Consider the following 23,670-nt stretch of genomic DNA (forward strand, 5'->3'; position numbering starts at 1 on the left):
AGACTATAGTTTTCAATGTGATTGCACTAATTTCTAACTCAGTCCCATTCATGCTGTTGTTTTGATAATTCAGTACATCCTAGTCCAGTATTTGCAACTCAGGATAATTTACCTGGCCCCTCATACTGGGGTCTGCATCACTGCAGAAGATTAGGAAACTGTTGTTTGACTGATGAGAGGGAAGAAGGAAGCATAGCATCTTTGGCTGAAGCTTAAACAGCAGATACACACACGCAAAAGGCTTTTAGGTCCTTCTTAGTAATTTGAATACATAGAGTCAGCATGCTGGCAAGGTAGCAGGGCACTTAGCTGCCAGTAAAGCCACCCTAGCCTTTTTAACATGACTGCTTCGGTGGATGTCATGTTTTTGTGACCTCTCCTCCTCTTCTACTTCAAGGATGCCAGTGCCATTAATTTGAACCAGATTACACCAACAAAAATATTTCATCACCCATTCTCATACCTTTAAAGATAGCTCTGATTCTATTAAATCCTTTTTTTTTTTTTTTATTTTCTCTGGAAAATTATTATATATCATAAATGTGCTTTGTAGTGAAATATGCCCACCTATTTATAGTATTGTATTACTGTATGTAGAATTAAATCAACAAGAAGAATCAAATATCTCCTAATGGCTGTAAGATGGATTCTATTCTTTGATATTTATATTATATTTAAATAATCTCATTCAACATTTTAAGCCTTATAGGTCAAAATTTCTGTGGATGTTTTACTGTGTGCCAAGATTTTCCCACCAAGAATAATATTTTACCTAACACTTATCTAGCACTTATACAGAAGTGGTGTTTTAAGCACTTACATATATTAACTCATTTACACCTTCATAATAATTCGATGAGGCATTATTATTGATCCCATTTTATAGATGAGGAAACTGAGACACAGAGCAGTTAAATAACTTGCTTCTGATCACAGTTAATACACGAGAGAACCAGGATTTACCCGGGCAATCTGGCTTTGAAGTCCATGCTTATAAACATTATAAGCTCTTTACAAGAGCACACGCTTATTTTATTTTCTGATTATTTCTTATTTGGCAAGTTAAATCATACTGTCCATAATTCCTCCCTTTTCCCTCTACTATGAGTTCATGTTAGTTATATGCAATGATATAACTTTTTGGCCTCCTCTGAAACAGGTTAAACTGGGAAAAGAATGGGAAAAAATGGAAGTGCGCAGTTCAACAGGGTTGGGAAGTCAGATTCTCCATTTGACATTGCATCACTGCTAATGCCTTTTCCCTCAGTATTTTAACCATGACCTTCTCTTGGGGAGTACTCTATTGAGAATGCTTCTTGGTTTGGTTTTCCTGTGATACTACTATAAACATAAACACACAAATTTGAAGGAGTGAATATAAATAGTTATGACTAGAAGAATACCACAAAGATAAAGAGGAGATTATTTTAAGTATACTCAAGGATGGCTATAAGAAAATAAATTACATACTGTAGTTGGCATGAGGGGATGCTGTGATGCAGCATGTTAGTGAGAATGAACTATTCAGTTTGTAATGGAGCATTCAGTTCAACTAAATGAAAACTATGAACTGCCTACTTTGTACCAAGATTTTTGTTGGACACCATGGAAATATATTTGAATAAGACACAAATCCTTTCCTCAAACAACTTCATCTAGAGCAGAAGTTCTTAACCAAGTGTATGGATCTCCTGAAAACAAATGGAGGATTCTGTATATGCACACATGGGAGGAAGATTATGGTTTTCATCAGACTCACAAGTAGATCTGTAACCTAAAAGGGTTAAGATCTACTATTTTAGAAGTTGATACGGTTTGGATACAAATGGTTTAACTTGATTTTAGTGAGTCAGCACTAACATTTTCTCTTACCATGTGTCTAATTGGTTTCTAAATTTGTTTCTGCCTCAATTGTTTCTTGATTCTACCGGTGTTTAATCTCTTGAGTAGACAGTTGGAAGAGTCTCTTATATTATCTCAAATTTTCAGCCTCTCCTCTTTCCAGTCTTTCAACTTCCACTAGACTTGTTTCCCTGAGAAATGAGTTGGATTATTTACTCCACTTTGGAAACTAACATGTGTCCTTATTGCTTACAGGATTTAGTCTAAAACTCTTTATCTTAGCATAAAAATCTATATACACTAGCATCAAACTATGGCTTTAGTCTCCTCTCCTGCCACATCCTGCCATGGACCCCATGCTCCAGTCATGCCAACCTTTTCATACATGTTCATAAACATCCCAGGTGACCTCAAATGACACAGCTTTTATTCGTTCTACTGGAAAACTCTCTCTTTTCATGTTTTACCTTTTTGATGAATTGTGTTTCTCCCACAAGACTGAATTCAAAACTTGCTTCTTCTTGGATGCTTTCACTGACTTCCCAAGGCAGAGTGGTTGCTGCTTTATTCTTTATCCATGAAACTTGTTTGTATCTTTTCTCATGACCTATATTATAATTTATGTTTTTACATGTCTGCCTTTCTATGCACTGTGTTTCTCCTTGGAGGCACAGTCACATATATTTTTGTATTTCTGATACCTAGCATGTAAGAGCTACTCAATTTATGATTACTGATTAAATGGCAGAATTTATATGGATGGTTAAATATACGTTTTGCGCAAAGTTGTTAAGACACTATTCATGGTGAAAATGCTGATTTTCTAGAAATTTTAGAACTAAAGTAGAATCTACTAATGTAATGTATTCAGAAAGCAGAAGGTATGTCATAATAGCCATGATATATTCAGCTAAGATGATTAAGATATATTTTACCCATTTATCAAAATAATTGAATATATTTGTAGAATTGTTATTCAGCACAAAGACTTTATATTTTTTTCTTGATACTAGGCCATTGTCATAGTCACATAACAGGTCCTTTTATTTCAGTAGGAAAATACATTGTCTATTTTTTTCCTATTCAATATCTTTGCAAACAGAGAGAATGTTTCACGGTCTTTATATCATAGAGTTCAATTTAAAAAAAAACATTTCCAGATTTCATTGCCGATTTATGTGTGACATTCATACTCCATTCTTAAATAAGAAAAGAGAGATGCTGAGAGGTCTACATTTTGTGTTGCCCACATAGTTTACAAAGTAAAAAACTGATGAGTAATCCCTGTAATGCTGGCTTGAGGTTATAGAGAGATGCTTTCAGTATAAAATTTAAGTTGGAAAATATTTCCTGAGATAAAAGTTCTGTACACTTCGTGACTATTGCCAAATAAAGGTTTTTGAGGAATTAGGGCCTTTTGTTCTTATTCAGGGTATGCAAGTGTTAAGGTTTGGAATTGGGTCGGATAAAGCTGTCATTCTTCCTTTCTGAAGTTGTGTTTATTGCCTTAATATTTTGAAGAAGTGAAGTAAGTGCCTAAGAGCAACTCCCAAACAGCAGTAACTGGTATGAATACTGCAAGTCCATCTACTCTTGGAAGGTTTTACTCTTTATTCAGAGTGCGCTATAGATGAACTGTCTTCAGCAGGTTGTAGACATATATTTATAAAATACTATCAGATTTATGATCAATATAAGATTGAGACATAAAAAATTGTAAGTATGAAAAAGACTGATCCTGTTGGTTCCTTCTTTGAAGCTCTTATAATCTTGCCAAGAAATTAATAGCAAAATTTGATTCTCATATAATCTCCAAAAAGGGAAAAGGCCAGGTTAGCAAGTCTGATTCTGACATGAGTGGAAAGGCAGTCCTGAGCTTTATTTTTTTGAAGATCAGATCGACTCTTCTTGCCCCCTCCCCCGCTTTTTTAACATGGGTTTGGAGGTTGGAGGCTGTCACTTCAGAGTTTCAGAGACAAGCAAGAATCACTACAATTTCTAGCCCATTTTTAATAATAGTTCTGATATAGATGGATTTGTTTCATGATGCAAAGACTATCCAGAACATGTCCTCATGTCAATCAATGTGATTATTTATGAGCACCAGAAGGGAACAGGGTAAGTCTGCAGAGAAATCAAGTACCAGCATCAGAGGCAGCCAGGGGACTCTATGGCGGCCATTTTGGCGCTCATTTTCTCTCTGGTTGCATGCTACTTCTGTTGGTTAGATTGTTGTTCTAGTGTCAAATGTGATGTGAAATGAAAGTGTTGACCACCTGTGGTTACTGAGTAATCAGTTGTCTTTTTTTTCCCACAAAAAGTATGCTTTTGTCTAAGCCAAACTCTCTTTTGCCTGCTTAAGTTCCTCTTGTGTTGAGTGAACAGTTTTATATAACTGTAGAGTGGCTGCCTACCAAGAGGCAAGATCAATTTAAAAAATATATAATTATTTATTTAAACATTACAGTATTTTTATTAAAAATATAATTTGAGTTGCTCACTCTACAGATAGCTGAATTTCATATGAAATCAATATTTTGTATGTAATTTTTTTAACATTTAAAGATCCATTGGATTTGGAAATATGATAATATATTTCAATATCTCATTTATTGTTTATATTGATAACATTTTCCTGGGATTGTTAAAGAACTCTTAAGTATGTAGTGTATTATGTTTAATAATTTGATGTATTTTAATATAAATGTGTTTCAACATTGAGAGACACTAGTTATCATAAAGCAACATTCAGTGTGGGTCACTTTCTTCCTGAAGTTCATCAAAAGAAGAAAAAGGTGTCTTTTTAAGTTGATCTTTTATAGAAGTTGGACATATAGCTGAGACCCAAATATAACATTATAGCAAGGCTCCAGCATATGAAATCTAACTTTAAACACTGTAAGAATTCATTCAATGCACAAGACAGAGAGAGGCTTTTACTTGCTCAGGCTCACTGTCAACTCCTGAGATTCTTTGTTTATCCAAAATAATTTTAACTGTTATATTATAGCTGTGTCTTTAAATACATGTTTATATAAATTTTGCTTACAATCTAACAGTCATTAAGAATGTATTTTTGATGTTTGACTAAGATAATGTTATGTGTGAAGTACTGTTCAGAAAATTTAAGAAGGAAAAGAGAAAAATGCCTGTGTTATTTAAAAATAAGTCACAGAATAGGACCTTAAATTATGGTATGGTAAAGATTTCTATTTTTATATAGTAGTTTTTATAAGCTTTAAATTTCTGGTTACCTTTGTACATCAAACTTAGCATAAGTTATTGTGAGGGTATAATACATACTGTTGTTAACACCAGTGTGGTTATTGTGCCAGTTCTAATAATGAGAATTTCATTGTTTAGGGAGAGCAGTCTCCTACACTCTAGACAAAAGTGTAATTACTTCTGAACGATGTGGAATGTGCTCAGTTTAATAGCATGGAGAATAGATTCAGAAAGATTCAGATAAAGTAAGCTTGGAAGCCATATGTGCAGTGTGGCAGTATAAAATTATGATAGTAGGCAGTATAATTCTACACACACATACCCGATTTCACACAGTTTATCTATAAACTATTGTTTGTGTAAGAGATAGGCTTGCTTATCTGAACAAGGCCAATTCAATTGAAGCAAGGTGAAAATGGTGACAAGTTTGTATTTGTTTTTTACGGTAAATTGATGTTTATCATACAATGAAATTACATTGTTACAAACATTACTCTGTAAATGTTGTCAGAAAATACCACATGAAGCTCTTTATCTAGATATAATCCCAGGCTTGTGTTTGAATGTAAGTGGTTCAATCTTTATACTTGCATTGTTTCTGGAAATTACTCCCAGGACTAGCAGGAATGAAGACATGTGAAAAACAATCATTTGGGGTCCGTCAAAGCCACTGGATAAGTTGTGCACTAGATCATTTTGTCCTGTTGCCATACAATTCCATTCCATCTGGTTGGGGGAGAGTCTAATATCAAGTGGAGAACCTTGATTCATATGATGCCCACAGTATTTAAAGTACTATTGTTGAGTTTATAGTTAACTGGGCCTTGAGAAGTTAATGAATTACTCTCATATGAAAAAAAAAGCTCTATGTGGGAGTAGCAGGATACTTCAGGACACTTAGTGAGAGTCTACGGATAGCATCCCCACACAGTACTGTGCAGTGACAGGGGAATAAGCAAGAACTTCTAATGCTGTAGTAATGGGGGAAAATGTGTTTGCTTAAGAAGATTTGGCCTAAGCAGCAGTTGCACACTACACAGCCAGCCACACTGGGGGCCTGCCCTGCCCATCAGGGAGCCGGCAGTAGTCACATGCTGCTGGCCCACACAGCCAGCGCACCTGGGGCCTGCCCTGCCTACTAGCGAGCCTGCAGCAGTTGCAGGCCGCCAGGCCTCACAACCAGCCACACCAGGGGCCTGCCCCACCCACCAGTGCACCCAAAGCAGTTGTGCACCACTGGGCTACACAGCCAGCTCATACCAGTGGCCTTCCCTGTTCATCAGGAAGCCAGCAGCAGTTGTGCACTGCCAGGCTTCACAACCAATTACACCGTGGGCCTGTCCTGCCCACTAGCGAGCCTGCAGCAGTCACGAGCCACTGGGCTTCGCAGCCAGCCTGCCAGGGGGTTGGCCTGCCCTGCCCAATAGTGTACCTGCAGCAGTTGCAGCCCTACCACAACAGAAGGGCACATGCAACCCACACAGAGGATTGCCTTGGAGCATGTGGCTCTGGTGATCAGAGGGGAGTGTGCAGTGGGCGCCACAAGACATCTCCTACATAAGACCACTTTTCCAAGATTGGGAGATGAAGCTGATCTACCTTATACATACAAATAAATAGAGAATTAGGCAAAATGAGGAGACAGAAGGGTATGTTTCAAATGAAAGGACAAGGCAAATCCTCAGAAAAAGAACTAAATGAAACAGAGATAAGAAAACTACCTGATAAAGAGTACAAAGTAATGGTCATAAGGATGCTCACTGAACTCGGGAGAAGAATAGATGAACATAGTGAGAACTTCCAAAAAGAGTTAGAAAGTATAAAAAAGAACCAATCAGAGCTGAAGAATAAAATAACTGAAAGGAAAAATTCATTAGAGGGAATTAACAGCAGATTAGATGACACAGAAGAATGGATCAGTGATCTGGATGACAGAGTAGAGGAAATCATCCAAGCTCAGGGACAATATCAAGCATACTGAAATTCTCATTGTAGGTGTGCCAGAAGGAGAAGAGAGAGAGAAAGGGGCAGATAACTTATTTGAAGAAGTAATAGCTGAAAACCTCCATAACCTGGAGCGGGAAACAGACATCCACGTCCAGGAAGGAAGGAAAGTCCCAAACAAGATAAACCCAAAGAGGCCTGCACCAAGACACATTACAGTTAAAATGTCAAGAATTAAATATAAAGAGAGTATCTTAAAAGCAGCAAGAGAAAAGCAACAAGTTACGTACAAGGGAACATCTGTAAGACTGTCATCTGACTTTTCAGCAAAAACCTTACCAGGCTAGAAAGGAGTGACACAATATATTTCAAATGCTGAAATGAAAAAACCCACAACCAATATTATACTACTTGACAAGGTTATCATTCAGAATGGAAGGAGAGATAAAGAGTTTTCCAGACAAGCAAAAACTAAATGAGTTTATCACCACTAAACCGGCCTTACAGGAAATGTTAAAGGGACTTCTTTTAGCAAAAAAGAAAGCCCAAAGATACAAATAAGAAAATTATCAAAGAAAAAAATACCACTGGTAAAGGCAAATATATAGTAAAGCTAGCTGATCAACCACTTATAAAGCTAGTATGAAGATTAAAAGAAAAAAGTACTAAAATCATATATATCTACAATAAGAGGTTGAGGGATACACAAAATTAAAAGAGGTAAAATATAATGTCAAAAAAATAAAATGTTGGGGGAGGGAATAAAAACGTAAGGCTTTTAAAATGCATTCAAACTTAAGAGACCATCAACTTCCTATAGACTGCTGTATACATAGGTTGTTATATATGAACCTCATGGTAACCACAAACCAAAAACCTATAATAAATGCAAAAAAAATAAAGAGACATGAATCAAAACATAACACTAAAGAAAGTCATCAAATCACCAGGAAAAATAACAAGAAAAGATAACAGAGAAGAACTACTAAAACATCCAGAAAACAAGTAACAAAATGACAATTAGGACATTGCTATCAATAATTACTTTAAATGTAAATGGACTAAATGCTCCAATCAAAAGACATCAGGTGGCTGAATGGATAAAAAAACAAGACCCATATATATGCTGCCTATAAGAGATACACTTCAGATCTAAAGACAGACTGAAATTGAAGGGATGGAAAAAGATACTTCATGCAAATGGAAATGAAAAGAAAGCTGAGGTAGCAATACTTATATCAGACAAAATAGACTTTAAAACAAAAACTGTAATAATAGGCAAAGAAAGGTATTACATAATGATTAAGGGAGCAAACCAAAAGGAGGATATAACACTTGTAAATATCTATACACCCAACATAGGAGCGCCAAATACATAAAGCAAATATTGACAGACATAAAAGGAGAAATAGACAGTAACATAATAATAGTAGGAAACTTTAACACCCCACTTACATCAATGGATAGATCATCCAGATAGAAAATCAAATAAGGAAACATTGGCCTTAAACGACACTTTAGACCAGATGGACTTAATAAATGTATACAGAACATTCCATCCAAAGACAGCAGAATACACATTTTTTCAAATTCACCTGGAACATTCTCCAGGATAGATCACATGTTAGACCACAAAACAAGTCTCAGTAAATTTAAGAAGGTTGAAATCATATCAAGCATCTTTTCCAATCACAACAGTATGAAACTAGAAATCAATTGTGAGAAGAAAACTGGAAAAAATAGAAACACATGGAGGCTAAACAACATGTTACTAAACAACCAACAGGTCAACAAAGAAATCTAAGAGGAAATCAAAAAATAGCTTGAGACAAATGGAAAAAGAAACACAATGGTCCTAAATCCATGGAATGCAGCAAAAATAGTTCTGAGAGAGAAGTTTTTAGCGAGGCAGGCCCACCTCAGGAAACAAGAAAATCTCAAATTTATAATCTACCTTTACACCTAAAGGAACTAGAAGAAGAGGAACAAACCAAGTCCAAAGTTAGTAGAAGGAGGAAAATAATAAAGATCAGAATGGAAATAAAGGAAAATAGAGACTAAAAAACAATAGAAAAGATAATTGAATCTAAGAGCTGGTTCTTTGAAAAGGTAAACAAAATTGATAAACCATTATCCAGACTCACCAAGAAAAAGAGAGAGAGGGCTCAAATACATAAAATCAGAAGGAGGAGAAGTTACAACCAACACCACAAAAGTACAAAAGATCTTAAGAGGGTATTATGAAAAATTATACATCAACAAATTGGACAACCTAGAAGAAATGGATAAATTCCTAGAATTATGCAATCTCCCAAGACTGACTCAGGAATAAATAGAAAATCTAAACAGACCAATTACTAGTAATGGAATTGAATAGTAATAAAAAAACTCCCAGAGACAAAAATCTAGGACCAGATGGCTTCACAGTTGAATTCTATCAAACATTTTAAGAGTTAATACCTATCCTTCTCAAACTCTTCAGAAAAATTGAAGAGGAAGGATGGCTCCCATATCCATTCTATGAGGTCAACGTTACTGTGATACCAAAACCAGACAAAAAAATCACACAAAAAAAGAAAATTACAGGGCAATATCCCTGATGAGCATAGATGCAAAAATCCTCAACATAATATTAGCAAACAATTCAATGACACGTCAAAAAGATCATACATCATGATCAAGTGAGATTTATTCTAGGGATGCAAGGGTGTTTCAATATCTGCAAAATCAATCAATGTGATACACCACATTAACAAAACAAAGGATAAAAATTATATGATCATCTCTATAGATGCAGAAAAAAGATTTGACAAAATTCAGCATCCATTTATGATAAAAACCCTCAGCAAAGTAGGTACAGAGGGAACGTACCTCAACATAATAAAAGCTATAATTGACCAAGCCACAGCTAACATCATGCTCAATGGTGAAAAGCTGAAAGTTTTTCCTCTAAGATCAGGAACAAGACAAGGATGCCCACTCTTGCCACTTGTATGCAACAGTGTGTTAGAAGTTCTAGTTACAGCAGATACGAAAAAGAAATAAAAGGCATACAAATTGGAAAAGAAGAAGTAAAACTGTCACTGTTTGCAAGTGACATGATACTATATGTAGAAAACCCTAAATACTCCACCAAAAAACCATTAGAACTAATGAATGCATTCAGTAAAGTTTTAGGATACAAATGAAATATATTGAAATCGATTGTGTTTCTGTACATTAACAATGAACTATCAGAAAGAAAAATTAAGGAAACAATCTCATTTATAATTACAGCAAAAATAATAGAATACTTAGGGATAAATTTAATCAAGGAGGTGAAAGACCTGTACACAGAAAACTATAAAACCCTGATGAAAGAAATTGAAGATCACACAAATAAGTGGAAAGATATACCATGCTCATGGATTGGAAGAATTAATTTTGCTAAAATGTCCATACTACCCAAAGCAATCTACAGATTCAGTGCAATCCCTATTAAAATAGCAATGGCAATTTTCACAGAACTAGAACAGGTAATCCTAAAATTTGCATGGAACCACAGAAGACCCCAAATAGCCAAAGCAATCTTGAGAGGGAAGAACAAAACTGGAAGTATCATGCTACCTGATTTCAAACAATACTACAAAGCTATAGTAATCAAAACAGTTTGGTACTGGCACAAAAACAGACACATTGATCAATGGAACAGAATAGAGAGCCCAGAAATAAACCCATGCCTATATGGCCAATTAATCTACAACAAAGGAGGCAAGAATATACATTGGGGAAAAGATAGTCTTTTCAATAGTGTTGGGAAAACTGGTCAGATAACATGCAAAAGAATGAAACTGGACCACTTTCTTACACCATATACAAAAATAAACTCAAAATGGATTAAAGACTTAAATATAAGACCTGAAACCATAAGATTCCTAGAAGAAAATATAGGTAGTAAATTCTTTGACAATGGTCTTAGCTATATTTTTCTGGCTATGTCCTCTGAGGTAAGGACAACAAAAGCAAAAATAAACAAATGGGACTACATCAAAAACTACATAAAAAAATTTTACACAGCAAAGGAAACCATCAAAAAACAAAAAGGCAACCTATTGAATGGGAGATAAATTTATTTGCAAATGATATATCCAATAAGGGGTTAATCCAAAATATATAAGGAACTCATACAACTCAATATCAGAAAAACAATTCAATTAAAAAATGGGCAGAGGACCTGAATAGACATTTTTCCAAAGAAGACATTCAGATGGCCAACAGGCACATGAAGAGGTTCTCGACAACACTGATCATCAGGGAAATGCAAATCAAAACCACAATAAGATATTATCTCACACGTGTCAGAATGGCTATTGTCAAAAAGATAACAAATAACAAGTGTTGGTGAGGATGTGGAGAAAAGGGAAGCCTCATGCACTGTTGGTAGGAATGTAAATTAGCGCAACTAGTATGGAAAACAGTACAGAGTTTCCTCAAAAAATTAAAAATAGAACTACCATATGATCCAGCAATACCACTTCTGGATATTTATCTGAAGAAAATGAAAACACTAATTTGAAAAGATATATGAACCCCTGTTTCATTGCAGCATGATTTACAATAGCCAAGATATGGAAGCAACCTAAGTATCTGTTGATAGATGAATGAATAAAGAAGATATGGTTTATATGTACACAATGGAATATTACTCAGCCATAAAGAAGAATGGGCCCTCCCATTTGCAACAGCAGAGATGGATCTAAAGGATATTATGCTAAGTGAAATAAGCCAGACAGAGAAAGAATACTGTGTGATTTCACTTATGTGTGGAATCCAAAAAAAGCAAAAGAAATGAACAAATGAAACAGAAAGACTTAGAGATAGAGAGAACAAATTGGTGGTTGCCAGAGGGGAAAGGGATGGGGGGAAGTGCAAAATAGGTGAAGGGGATTAAGAGGTACAAACTTCCAGTTATCAAATAAATAAGTAATGGGGATGTAATGTACAGCATAGGGAATATAGTCAACAAATATTGTAATAACTTTGTATGATGACAGATGGTTACTAGTCTTATCAAGATGATCATTTGGTAATGTAAATAAATTTCAAATCACTGTGTTGTACACCTGAAACTGAAAAAAAAAAATCACACACAAAAATAAGTAAAATATATGTAGCCAGTATGATCATTAAAAAAAAGAAGGAAATTTGGCCTAACGGAATATAATGACTTTCATTTAATAGAGAGTAGTTGACACAAAATAACCAATAACCATTCTATAGATAAGAGAAATAAGGTGAGTTTACTTGAGCCAGAGTGAGGATTATGACCCAGGAAGCCCTTAGAAAGCGTTCCAGAGAAGCATGGTTTTCAGTACAGTCCTATATCTTTTTAGAACAAAGAACATACATTAAACACACCCAGGATACATTTTCACCAAAATTTCAAAAGGTATTCAGTTGCAAATTAGCAGGTCAATGTGACCATGATGTCAGGAAAGAGACTAATCTGGGTGTTACCAATAGGGCATTACCAATAGAGTGTAGGAGGGGAAGTATGCATTCTTAAGAGAGTGCATTCTTTTTTTTTTTTTTAATTTTTATTTATTTATTTTTCCCCTAAAGCCCCAGTAGATAGCTGTATGTCATAGCTGCACATCCTTCTAGTTGGTGTATGTGGGACACGGCCTCAGGTTGGCAGGAGAAGCGGTGCCTCGATGCACGCCTGGGATACGAACCCGGGCCGCCAGCAGCGGAGCACGCGCACTTAACCGCTAAGCCACGGGGCCGGCCCGTAGAGAGTGCATTCTTTACTTTAATGGTTAAGCAGATGTACCATGTATGATTGATAGGCCATAAGTCAGGCTTTTTATTTCAAGCCAAATCAGTTTTGAACCTGAATAGTTACCTCATATACCTCAATATGTGAGAATCACTTGTCAGTATTATGGAAAGATTGAATTCAAATATATACAATGAATACCTATCAGCAGAGATATAGAAATGAATAACAACTAGTGTCTTCCCTTTTGTGGATTTTTGTATAGTATGGAGGTAAGATGAGCACAAAAAATCACCATAATGTATTATAAAGTATTAGAACCCTGATACAGGCTAACAGATGCTAAAGAGATTCACAGTGGAAGGACAGATATCTAGTTTGTGGGGATGAAAAATATATTAATTTGAAATGGTTTCCACAAAAAAATTACTAGATGCCAATATATTAAAAATATATATATACACGTTGGATCAGTTACCATTAACGCAAGGTCTTTACTTCATACTTGAGTATAGTTTCGCTTTTCCCGTAGATATTATTTTTCCCAGAAGAAATAACTAAGTAAAAAAGAGCAAGTTAAAAAAATATTGAAGACATAGTGTACTGAAAAGGTCTTAATATATGCCATATATTAATAGGAATAAAAACAACTACTTTAGTTATTGAGGTTTTAAATGTTTCCTTTTTTTATTGGATGACCACCTTGAATGAAGTGGAAAGAATGATGAAATACTTGGCTAGGATACTGTAAATAACAAGAACACTAAGAAGCAATGGTGGAAACTTACTTGAATGGTGTTCCTAATTTTGTGGAATGGATAGGTGTTCATCTTCATCTCATCTGTTATTCTCGGATCTACATAAGAGGATCATTTGTATTTGGAAGTTAAAAATAATGAAAAGTTTGGAAACCAACCTATATTCTGTATCTTAGATGTTTTGTTTTTAATTCTTCCTCATTTTCTTCCTTTGATTCTTTTCCTTGTTTGTTCTTCTTCCTCTCTCTTTCAATTTGCCTCTATTAGAAAACATTCTTAATGGGTCCTCTTGTGGCTCTCAATGGAGCCATTATAAGGAAGGGAGACAGGGTAGTAGAATCAGCTCCATTGTGCTCTGATATATACTTCCTTCTGATTTACATATATTGCCTCTTGGGGGTTTCACAATCTTTCCTGCAGTTAAGCTAGGTTTCTCTTACTGTATGTGATTAATAAGGATCAGTTGGTTCTGTGATAAAGTTTTCACTAACTTGTAGTAAACAGGGGCAGTGTAGTTAGTTCTTCACAAAGCTAAATGGTATATTTCTTCGATTTATTCAGAGATGATGTTCTTTTACTTTACTTTCGTGATCCAATATTGATAGTAAATGATAATTTTATTTTTAATGTCCTTACTTGGAGGGAAAAAAAAAAAAAAACACTTAGAACTCTGTGTTGGGTCCCAAATTATTTTTTGAAATGGTACTGATCAGTTAGTCCGAATGTCTGGGACCTAGTGCTTTAGTGGATACCTATTATGTGTTTTGTGTGCCTGTTACTAACTTTCATTTTAAATTATCTGACAGCCTCTGTCACTATTTTCAATCAGTTCTTGATTTTTTCTTTAACTCAATTAATTGTTCTTTGTCTTTATATTTCTTTCCTAAATTTGAGATTTTATAGAGATTGCTAAAAATAAGAAATAGGGAATGGAGATCATTTACATAACTAGAAAGTAATTTTGATGTTAGTGTCACTGTATTAACTTAATATGAGTGATAATAGCAACAAGTTTGTCGTTGTTTCTTGTTTTATACTTGTAAAGGACAGTCACCTAAGGGAATCCAAAAGAAATAGGAATTTTGCAGAGTTGGTGCCTGAATTCTAGAATCAGAATGAAGTCTACAATACTTGGTAACTCAGTTGCCAATGGGACCTCAAAATATCTGAAATAATACTTATGCCATATTTCTTCTTGGCTATATCAGCTTGATAAAAATATCCACTTTACCTAAAAGGGGAAAAATGATCTTTGTGTAGCAGCCTCTTTAAAAAGCACAACCATTAGCACTTAATTTGAATCTTAAGAAAGTGAAATCATAAAAATAATGTAAGGAATGGATTTTCATTATAATTTATTTTTCTCACATATTTTGACAGTTAGATTCATATACCTTTCTCTTTTAAAAGTATAGACAAAGACAAATACCTGGATTTTGAGGGGATAAGTTAAAGAAATAGAAATAAATTCTGTTGTATAGAAAATCTAAAAGAGAGATCAGGGAGAAAAAGCACTTTTAAGGGAAATGATTCCTTAAGAAATGACAATCTGAATTCAGATGCTTAGAACACTATTGGTGCCACACTAGGTGCCTTTAAAAGCATTAAGTGTATTTAAAATTCTTTACTTCCTCTGTAAGGTCTGAGATGCCCATAATTTGTCCTGGCGTTAAAGCTTGCGTTAAAACTGAATTCATGACAGTATTTCAATATGCTACCAGTTTTGATCATCGTGTGCCATATTTTTCCCAATTTCTTGTTTTAGAAAGTAATTTTATGTTTTTCTCTTCTACTAGATAGGAGGAGAAAGTTCTTTGTTATTTGAAATGGGAAATAAATGTAAAGCTAACTTAGGTTGACAGTTGTCAACCTACAACCTACAGTTCCCTTTGGTTACATATTTTTTTGTACAAAGGCACAATTCTTTAAAAAATTTTTCCAATTGACCATCTTTAGGAATGATCCATGTGAGCAGATGAGGTGTGAATGTAAGGAGAGCAGCCTTGGCCAGCTCTGTGACACTGACATCACATGATAAAGTAAAGGAACACAAGTGACTGGATTTTGTGTCTTATTTAGCCAAGGCTGCTTCTGTGGCAGCAGAGCAAACAATGTTATCATTGTATAGAGCAGCAGTGTTTACTTCAGTGTCTCTTCTTACCTCGTAAAAATCCAGCCTGTCTCGAGATAAAACACAATCTTGTTGGTTGATATCCTTAAACCAGAAAGTAATATTCTAAGAGTTAATAAAGAATATAAAATGGATGTAGGATATGAAAAAGGAATATAACTACAAAGGTCCCATTAAGTAGCTTTGTTTTTATGTACAAATATAAAATATGTACCATGTAGAAAGTCAAAACCTTTATTAATGAGTAACAGAAAATAAGTTAAAATAACTTACAGCATTACACTTAATAATGCACTAAGCCTGGTAACCACCTTCTCTGCCACTACTGGACCCTTCCCTCTGTGTAAACATATATCCTGGAAAACAGAAGACTGCTGGGCTGTTAGCAGTATCCGTCTTTAGGCTTTGTGGCGGCGGCTGGCATGCTTTGCACACTAGGGACACGGGAGTCAGAGAACCTGCTTCTTGTGTATCTGAGATTCTGATTTCCTCAGTGTCATCAGTAGGACATAAGAAGCAACTTTGAAAGTCTTGTGTGAATATATCTTACAGCCTATCTACAGTCTGATAGTTGCAACTCAAATATGGGAGATTTCCGACAGTCAATGCTCTTCAGAATATGGTAACTAATAATTATAGGAAGAGGTAATATTTCAATGTTTTCTATGTACCAGCCACCCCACATTTATTATCTCAGCTTCTCAGTTGAGTTCAGCAACTGTGATTATCCCCAATTTACAGATGAGAAACAGTCTTGGATAAAGTGATTTGCCTAGTAGGTAAGTGGTAGAGTTTGGATTCACGACTCCAGAACCCAAGCACTTAATAACTGTGCTCACTGCTTCTCCACTCATACAGGCATTACAGTCATTTTTATAGTTTATCAGAATAAATAATTTTAAAAGCCTTTAAAAATACTTGTGGCGAATGCAGTTAGAACAATCATTGCTTGATTATTCTATCTTAACTTGGAGATAACTTGATTTTCAAAATTTTTTATCTGGCTTTAAATGGACCAAGCGACTTAACTGTTTCAGAATGTGTACTCAAGAGTTCTACATGGGCTGTTGGGTAATATATGGAATTTCAAAGGGTTATTTGCTGAACCTTTCACATAAAGATTAGTATTGATTTGTGCTCTGGCTATAAGACTGTTGGTATAGCATAGTGGTTTAGCACGTGGCCGCAAGTGACAAAATTACTGACTAAATTCCAAGTTCTGTTGTTTGATATCTGTATGGCATTTGGCAAGTTATGGAAATTTTCTGTACCTTATTTTTTGCCATCTGTAAAATGAGGATGGTAACAATAGCATCTAACTTAGAGAGTGCTTGTAATGTTTAAAGAAGTCAATACACAAAGCATTCTGGTGCCTGGAATATAGCAGGAATTTAGTAATTGTTAGTTATTAGTTAAACACGTTTCTAAAGAAATGTTCAAGTCCTGTGATCTAGGAGAAAAATGGTACGTTGTATTAAATGTCAGATGTTTTCAATTCTTATAAATTTAAGTAACCTATAAGAAAGTCTTAAACTAAGGGAAAACACTTTTGAAATGAGAAATCCAATAGAAATTTTCAGCTTGTCATTAAAAGGGTTTTGGGTGTGTTTTTTTTGGTATTTTTAACTATTAGAAAAGGAGATCATTCATTCAATTTGAGATACTGTCTCTCAGTCAACTATTTATGACAGATTCAATTATCATAAATATTATTCATTGGCAGCCAAATTTTTGCTTCATGTTGTTAAGGCTGTTCATCAACAGCAACCGCCGCCAGCACCACTACTAATACAACAACACAAATCTACCTAAGCCATCAGAACTGTGTTTTGATAAGATTATGAGATGTAGAATTTGGCAGTAAAGAGCCTAATCTCCCTTAAACTACTTGGGTTCCAATCATAATTCCATATTTTATGAAGTGTGTGATCTTGTCTAAGTTGTGCCATCTCACTGTGCTTCTGTTTTCTCATCTGAAAATGGGGATAATAATAGAACCTCTCAACACATAGAGGGGTTGTGAGGATTAAACAATAGAATTCTCATAAATGGCTTTGGACGGTGCCTGGCACATAGTTAGCACTTTAAATAGATGCTATAGTTCTTGAATAGTTTGTATTCTGTTGACTGATTACTATTAATTACCAGAACAAAACACTGTGTTTTCTTCTGGGTTCCCAATAGTCATGTTTTCCTTTTAGTAACCTGGAGGAATATTACCCACATTCCTCTCCCATTTTAAGTGGTTCAGTAGTCTTACCAGTAAGGTCTGTCAGTATCTTTGGAAGGAGTTCACCTTGAATGAGAGATGCAAACTCATTTAAAGGAGAAAACTCTGTGGTCCCCTTGGGGTAACGTGTCTGTCTTGTTCGGCACTGTCCTTAGAGTCTGGCGCAGTGGCTGACGCGCAGCAAGTTTCTCAAAATAGTTGAATGGATGAAGGAATTATCTCCAAAACCTGCACTCATACGAGACATTCTGAGGCAACTTTCCTTATCTACATGTTGAAATAATGATACTTAACTCATAGAGAGTTGATATAATGATTAAATGAAATAATTACTTAGCACAGTGCTTGTGATGTAGTGAGTATTCAGTTAATGTGAACTCCCTTTCCATCACTGTTCTAATTCTCTTAGCCCAACTGCTCTCCAAATCACTGAGAGAAATCACAGCATTCTTCTGTAGCTTCATATATTACAGCTCTCCAAATAGTTACCAGAGAAAAGCAACATCAACACAAAACTAAACAGCAAAAATATTTTGGAACAGAATATATTTAAAAATTGTTTTAGTTTCCTTGCATGAATATGCTAAAGGCTACATAATGATTTTCTTTTACAACATGGTTAATGAGGTTCATGTTTATTATTATGGTTTTATTAGCATATCCACTTTTTGTTTTGTGTTATCTTTTGTTTCAACACTTTTTTTTTTTTTTTTTGGTGAGGAAGATTAGCCCTGAGGTAACATCTGTTGCCAATCCTCCTCTTTTCGCTGAGGATGACTGGCCCTGGGCTAACATCCATGCCCATCTTGCTCTACTTTATATGTGGGGCGCCTGCCACAGCATGGCTTGATAAGCGGTGCATAGGTCCATGCCTGGGATCTGAACCTCAGGCCACCGGAGTGGAGCACGTGAACTTAACCACTACACCATGGGGCTGGCACCCAAGTTTCAATACGTTTTAAAATTCTTATTTGATTTCAGGTATTTTAGAAGTACTGTGGGGGATTCAGGCCTTTGTTTATTAGTATTGTGTTTACTGCTTTTTAGTCTTTTGATCTCTCCTTTCTCTTTACCCATAAGAGCAGCCTGAGCTGATGTAAAAAGGATGTGATATGGATAAAAAGCACAATACAATGGATTTTTATAGTAAAACAGCTTGACCTGTCAGAAATTTGACATGTTGCATCTGTTAAAAAACAAAATTCAACTGAGTAATTTTAAAGATCTTATTGGCTTTATTCAACAATTCCATAAATTCAGTGAATCGGACAACATCCCATCCAGCAGATAGAAAGGAGCTCCGAGGAGCTGTATACAATGAAAGACTTTTATAGGCAGAAGAGAGCGGGAACAAGGAAGTTATACTAGCAAAGAGTGGATTGTTTGTGGCAAGGGCACTTTCCTTTGGGGGGTGGCAGGAGTCTGTCAGACAGGGTACCTCCCTAGGGCTGACCAGGTGATTCCTGATTGACTGCTTTAATATTTCATTTCTGGGAGAGGCCGAAATTGTAATTAAGTCTACGTTTGGTGATGTGGGGCTTAGCATAAGTGACTCCATTTTGGGCCTATTTTCTTGTTTTTAACACATCTAAAAATGACACAAACTAAAATATGTATATCTCTAGCTGTTAATTCTTGAGGATTAAATGTATATCTCTGCCTTTGTTTTATTGGATAAAACTTTGACTTGTCACTTTCCTAATGTGCTTCATGTGATCTTTTTATTTCCTATCGTATAAACTCTTCCCCGTTCGCTAATGTTCTCTTCAGTGATTCTATAATTATTTTTGTTTTACATAGATAGAAACGTGTTTTTCCCCTTTTTTACATATGGTGTTTTTGCTTCATGCAGAGAGAACTACACAGATGACATTTTTTAAAAATCCAAATTTTATTCAGTTATACATTCTTATGTTTATAACCCTGAATATCTCCAAAATGTTCTTACCTAAAACACTTTATAGTTTTATTGCTAGATTTATAGCAGTAAAGATACATCAGCTTTCTTAGGGATAATCTTTAAGCAGAACTTAGTAAGACAAGCTTTGAAAACTATCATTCCTAGGAAAGTAAATCTCGAATCACGAAACATCAGTTTAATCGCTCCTCTTGACAACTTAACACGACAGATTGAAATATAATAGGCTGTGCAAGTGGGATCAATGGATTATCTAAGTCCCTGAACATCTTCTCTTAAATTGGGGGACTTGACAGAGTGGTTGTGAGAGGGGTGTGTATTGTGTCCCTTGTCACGTGCAGAGCATTAAGTTTTCAGAGATTAGTGCTGAGTGGATGTGGTGTACCTGAACATGAAGCAGAGAGAAAGGGTTTGGGAGGCAATGAAAGAGAAAAAGAGGGGGCTACAGGAAGAGAGGGATAGAGAGATTTACATGCGAGAACTCAGGGGGCTTTGTCATGGCAATTGTATAAAGTGATATACAGTGCAAATCGACTTGAGCATGTCCCCGGATAGCAGGCGGTTTACAGCCTCCACGAGCCGAGATTACTGCTTTATCTTGTCATACTAAATTAACATGGCAGCACACTGTTAAATAGTGGTGACCTCTTCATCTGGGGAAATTGCTGCCTAGAAGAGAGATAGTATTTAAGTCTCTCTCTCACCTCTTTCTCTCCTCCCACAACTTATACCCTTAAAACATTTTGGTATTACACTGTAGCCATTTTAAAATTATTACAGAAAAAATATTTTTTATATTAACATGACAACAGAGAAAGTGCAGTTAGATCAAATGGCCACTTGGGTAGAATAATAGGATTTTGTTTGTCCAGTGTCCTAAAAATGACATGTCATCTTTATACATAGGAATTAAGAATATATTTACTGTCTTTTCATTTTAATCCCTTGTTATTCTACAAATAGGCTATTTGTATAAGAGTTAATTTCTGTACTTTGCATAAGAATTGATGGGTGGTGAAGAGCTGGAGGAAGTGAGGCTCAGACACTAGTTCTCCCACTAGTCAGGTAGAGAAATAGCTCAAGAGAACTAGCAAGGAGATTATGCCTTAAATAGAAGTACTCAAGTTATCTCTTCTTCCAGAGCTTACCAGATACTGCTTCATTCCTCCGATTCTTTTTTATTTCTGTATTAAATGGGGAGAGAGAGAGAGAAGGTCATAAGATTAATTTACCTCATCCCTCTGCCAGCCTGCAGCTGTTCCCTTCATGTGTTTTCTAAGTTCTACATATACGAAATATACTCTTTTTCTCCTATCTTAGAATATTGATAAATTAATCAAAATCCAATATATATTTTTCTGTGCTTAGAACGTGCTGTCAGAATTTGAATCAAAGGAAGGGGCTAAGTAAAGCTCCAAAATACCATATGAGTGTCTATTCCTCTATGTCCCCAGCTGAAGACTCCCCATCCCTGAAGTATAGCCCTGTGAGCTGCTTCCTCACTAATCGCTAGAGCAAGTGTTTTCAACCTGGGTGTTAAATCACTTTAAAGATTGTAGGGTGAGATTTATGGAATCTGTGAATCCCTTGAAACTGTGTGATATACTCACAAATTTTTCTGAAGAGAGTGTCCATAGTTTTCCTCAAGGGGCATGAGCCACCAAAATAGATTATTATTTTTCTAGACCTTAATTCTGTTTTAGGGCATTACTGGGGTATAGCCTCACCCTGGGGCTATATATATAGCAAGTAAGGTAATGATTTATTGACACAGTTATGATCCTGCTTATTTTGTAATCAGGAAGTGTATTCACTAAGCCTGCCTTGGAGAGTTTTCACAGAGCTGCCACACTGGAATTAGTCCCATAGCCCACCTATTGCTCCTGACCGCTTAAAACTGTTCCTGTTAGCATCCTTTTCCTGGGTCCACTTTTTGAGCCATAGACTGGCTATCATTCTGGCTGTAATTCTAATATTAGGATAAAGTTCAGTTCTCCAGTACCCTTGATTCATAGTCCAGACCCTAGAAACCCAAAAAGACTATTTAGCTTATAAGGGATGTAGAACAGGGGCAATGTGTTTCTTTCATTTTTTGTCTGATAAGTTGCTTCCTTCTGCCCACTGTCCCCTCTCCTCCTTTACTCAAGTGAGTATTTTGCTAGAGCTATGAAAAAGAAAACACACATTGATTTAGGAGTGACCTGGCTAATTAAATTCTTCTTGAGATGCCCTGGTACCATACTGTTTGAATAACACGAGACTTTTAATGTCAGAGTCATTTGCTTATGTTCAATATTGTTATAAACATGGTATTTTTTCAGAGAAAATGACCAAAATTTCTAAAGTTACTGGGGTATGCTATGTATTATTTGGGAGCTAATACTAAAGAGTGACTTTTGAAGTCAGTCTTTTCCTCTTTCTTCTCCCCATTGATAATTTCTTCTTTCCTAGTATATTTTTGTCAAATTAGATGCATTAACAACTCTTTCAGTTAAAATAAGAAGTCACTAAGTAGCCACTCTCTCCCATGTTAAATTATTTCTAACATTGAAAAGTAATTCCTTTAGTGAAGTTTAGGACTTAGAGGTAAGTTGATATGTGTGTTATCAAAAATATTAAGCTTTCGGAGGCGGCCCTGTGGCATAGTGGTTAAGTTCAGTGCACTCCGCTTCGGCGGCCAGGTTCACGAGTTTGGATCCTAGGTGTGGACCTACACCACTTGTCAGTCATGCTGTGGCGGCAACCCACATACAAAGTAGAGGAAGACTGGCAACAGATGTTAGCTCAGGACGAATCTTCCTCAGCAGAAAAAAATAAAAATTAAGCTTTCTCCTATCCCTCACTTCCCGTTCTCTTTTATTTATTTAATAAATATATTTTATGAGCACTCTGCACAGTCATATATTAAAACTTCGACAAATTTCTTTCAGGTGAATTGTAGAATTTGATATAGAAAGCCATGGAAGACAGATGCTATTTGATGTCTTATGAAACAGCAAAATGTCAAAAAATAACGGGAAAAGACCCTGGCAAACTTCACTATCACTTCTTAACTCAGAGCCTTGGGGGTGAAAAGGAGAGCAGCCGGAGGGGCAGGCAGCCATAACCACCTGAAATATGGAATGGTAGAGAGCCTTATTCTGGGACTAGATGCCTGCAATAAGTAGAATACTGAATACGAGAGATTCTTTTAGAGGAGATCCTTAATATTCAGAAAGTCAACATGCTATAGTATTTTCCACCAAAAGCATAAAAACTAAGAGAAAGAGGGAAGAAAAAATATAAAGACAAAAAGAGAAAGCCTATAAAACAAGAAGTAAAAAGGTGTCAGTTATCACACTAAATGTAAATGGGTAAACTTTCTTTTTGAAAGATTAATATTTTCTGGATTTGTTTAAATCTAGTTTTATACTACTTTAAAAAGTTACCCATATAACAAAATAACATGGACATATTAAAAATTAAAGGAAGGATAGGGGCTGGCCTGGTGGCGCAAGCGGTTAAGTGTGCACGCTCCACTGCAGCGGCCTGGGGTTCACCGATTCGGATCCCGGGCGCACACCGACACACTGCTTGGCAAGCCATGCTGTGGCGGCATCCCATATAAAGTGGAGGAAGATGGGCACAGATGTTAGCCCCGGGCCAGTCTTCCTCAACAAAAAAAGAGGAGGATTGGCAGATGTTAGCACAGGACTGATCTCACACACACAAAAAAAAATTAGAGGAAGGGTAAAAATATAGTAAGCATCCACAGATGGAAGTCAGAGGTAGCATTATTAATGTCATACCAAGTCGAATAAAATGCCTGGTATAGAGTCCTTTTATGTTGTTATATAGAAATAATATGTCGTGAATATTTGTACA

At 35.8% G+C, this 23,670-nt stretch overlaps 1 protein-coding gene across 2 annotated transcripts in view; it reads left to right on the plus strand.

Annotated features, from left to right (window-relative positions):
- SOX5 (SRY-box transcription factor 5) overlaps positions 1-23,670 on the plus strand; it is a 402,681-nt gene that overhangs the window by 54,003 nt on the left and 325,008 nt on the right. The window lies entirely within an intron of this gene.

The sequence above is a fragment of the Diceros bicornis genome, chromosome 17 (assembly GCF_020826845.1).
Source record: "Diceros bicornis minor isolate mBicDic1 chromosome 17, mDicBic1.mat.cur, whole genome shotgun sequence".
Classification (NCBI taxonomy): Eukaryota; Metazoa; Chordata; class Mammalia; order Perissodactyla; family Rhinocerotidae; genus Diceros; species Diceros bicornis.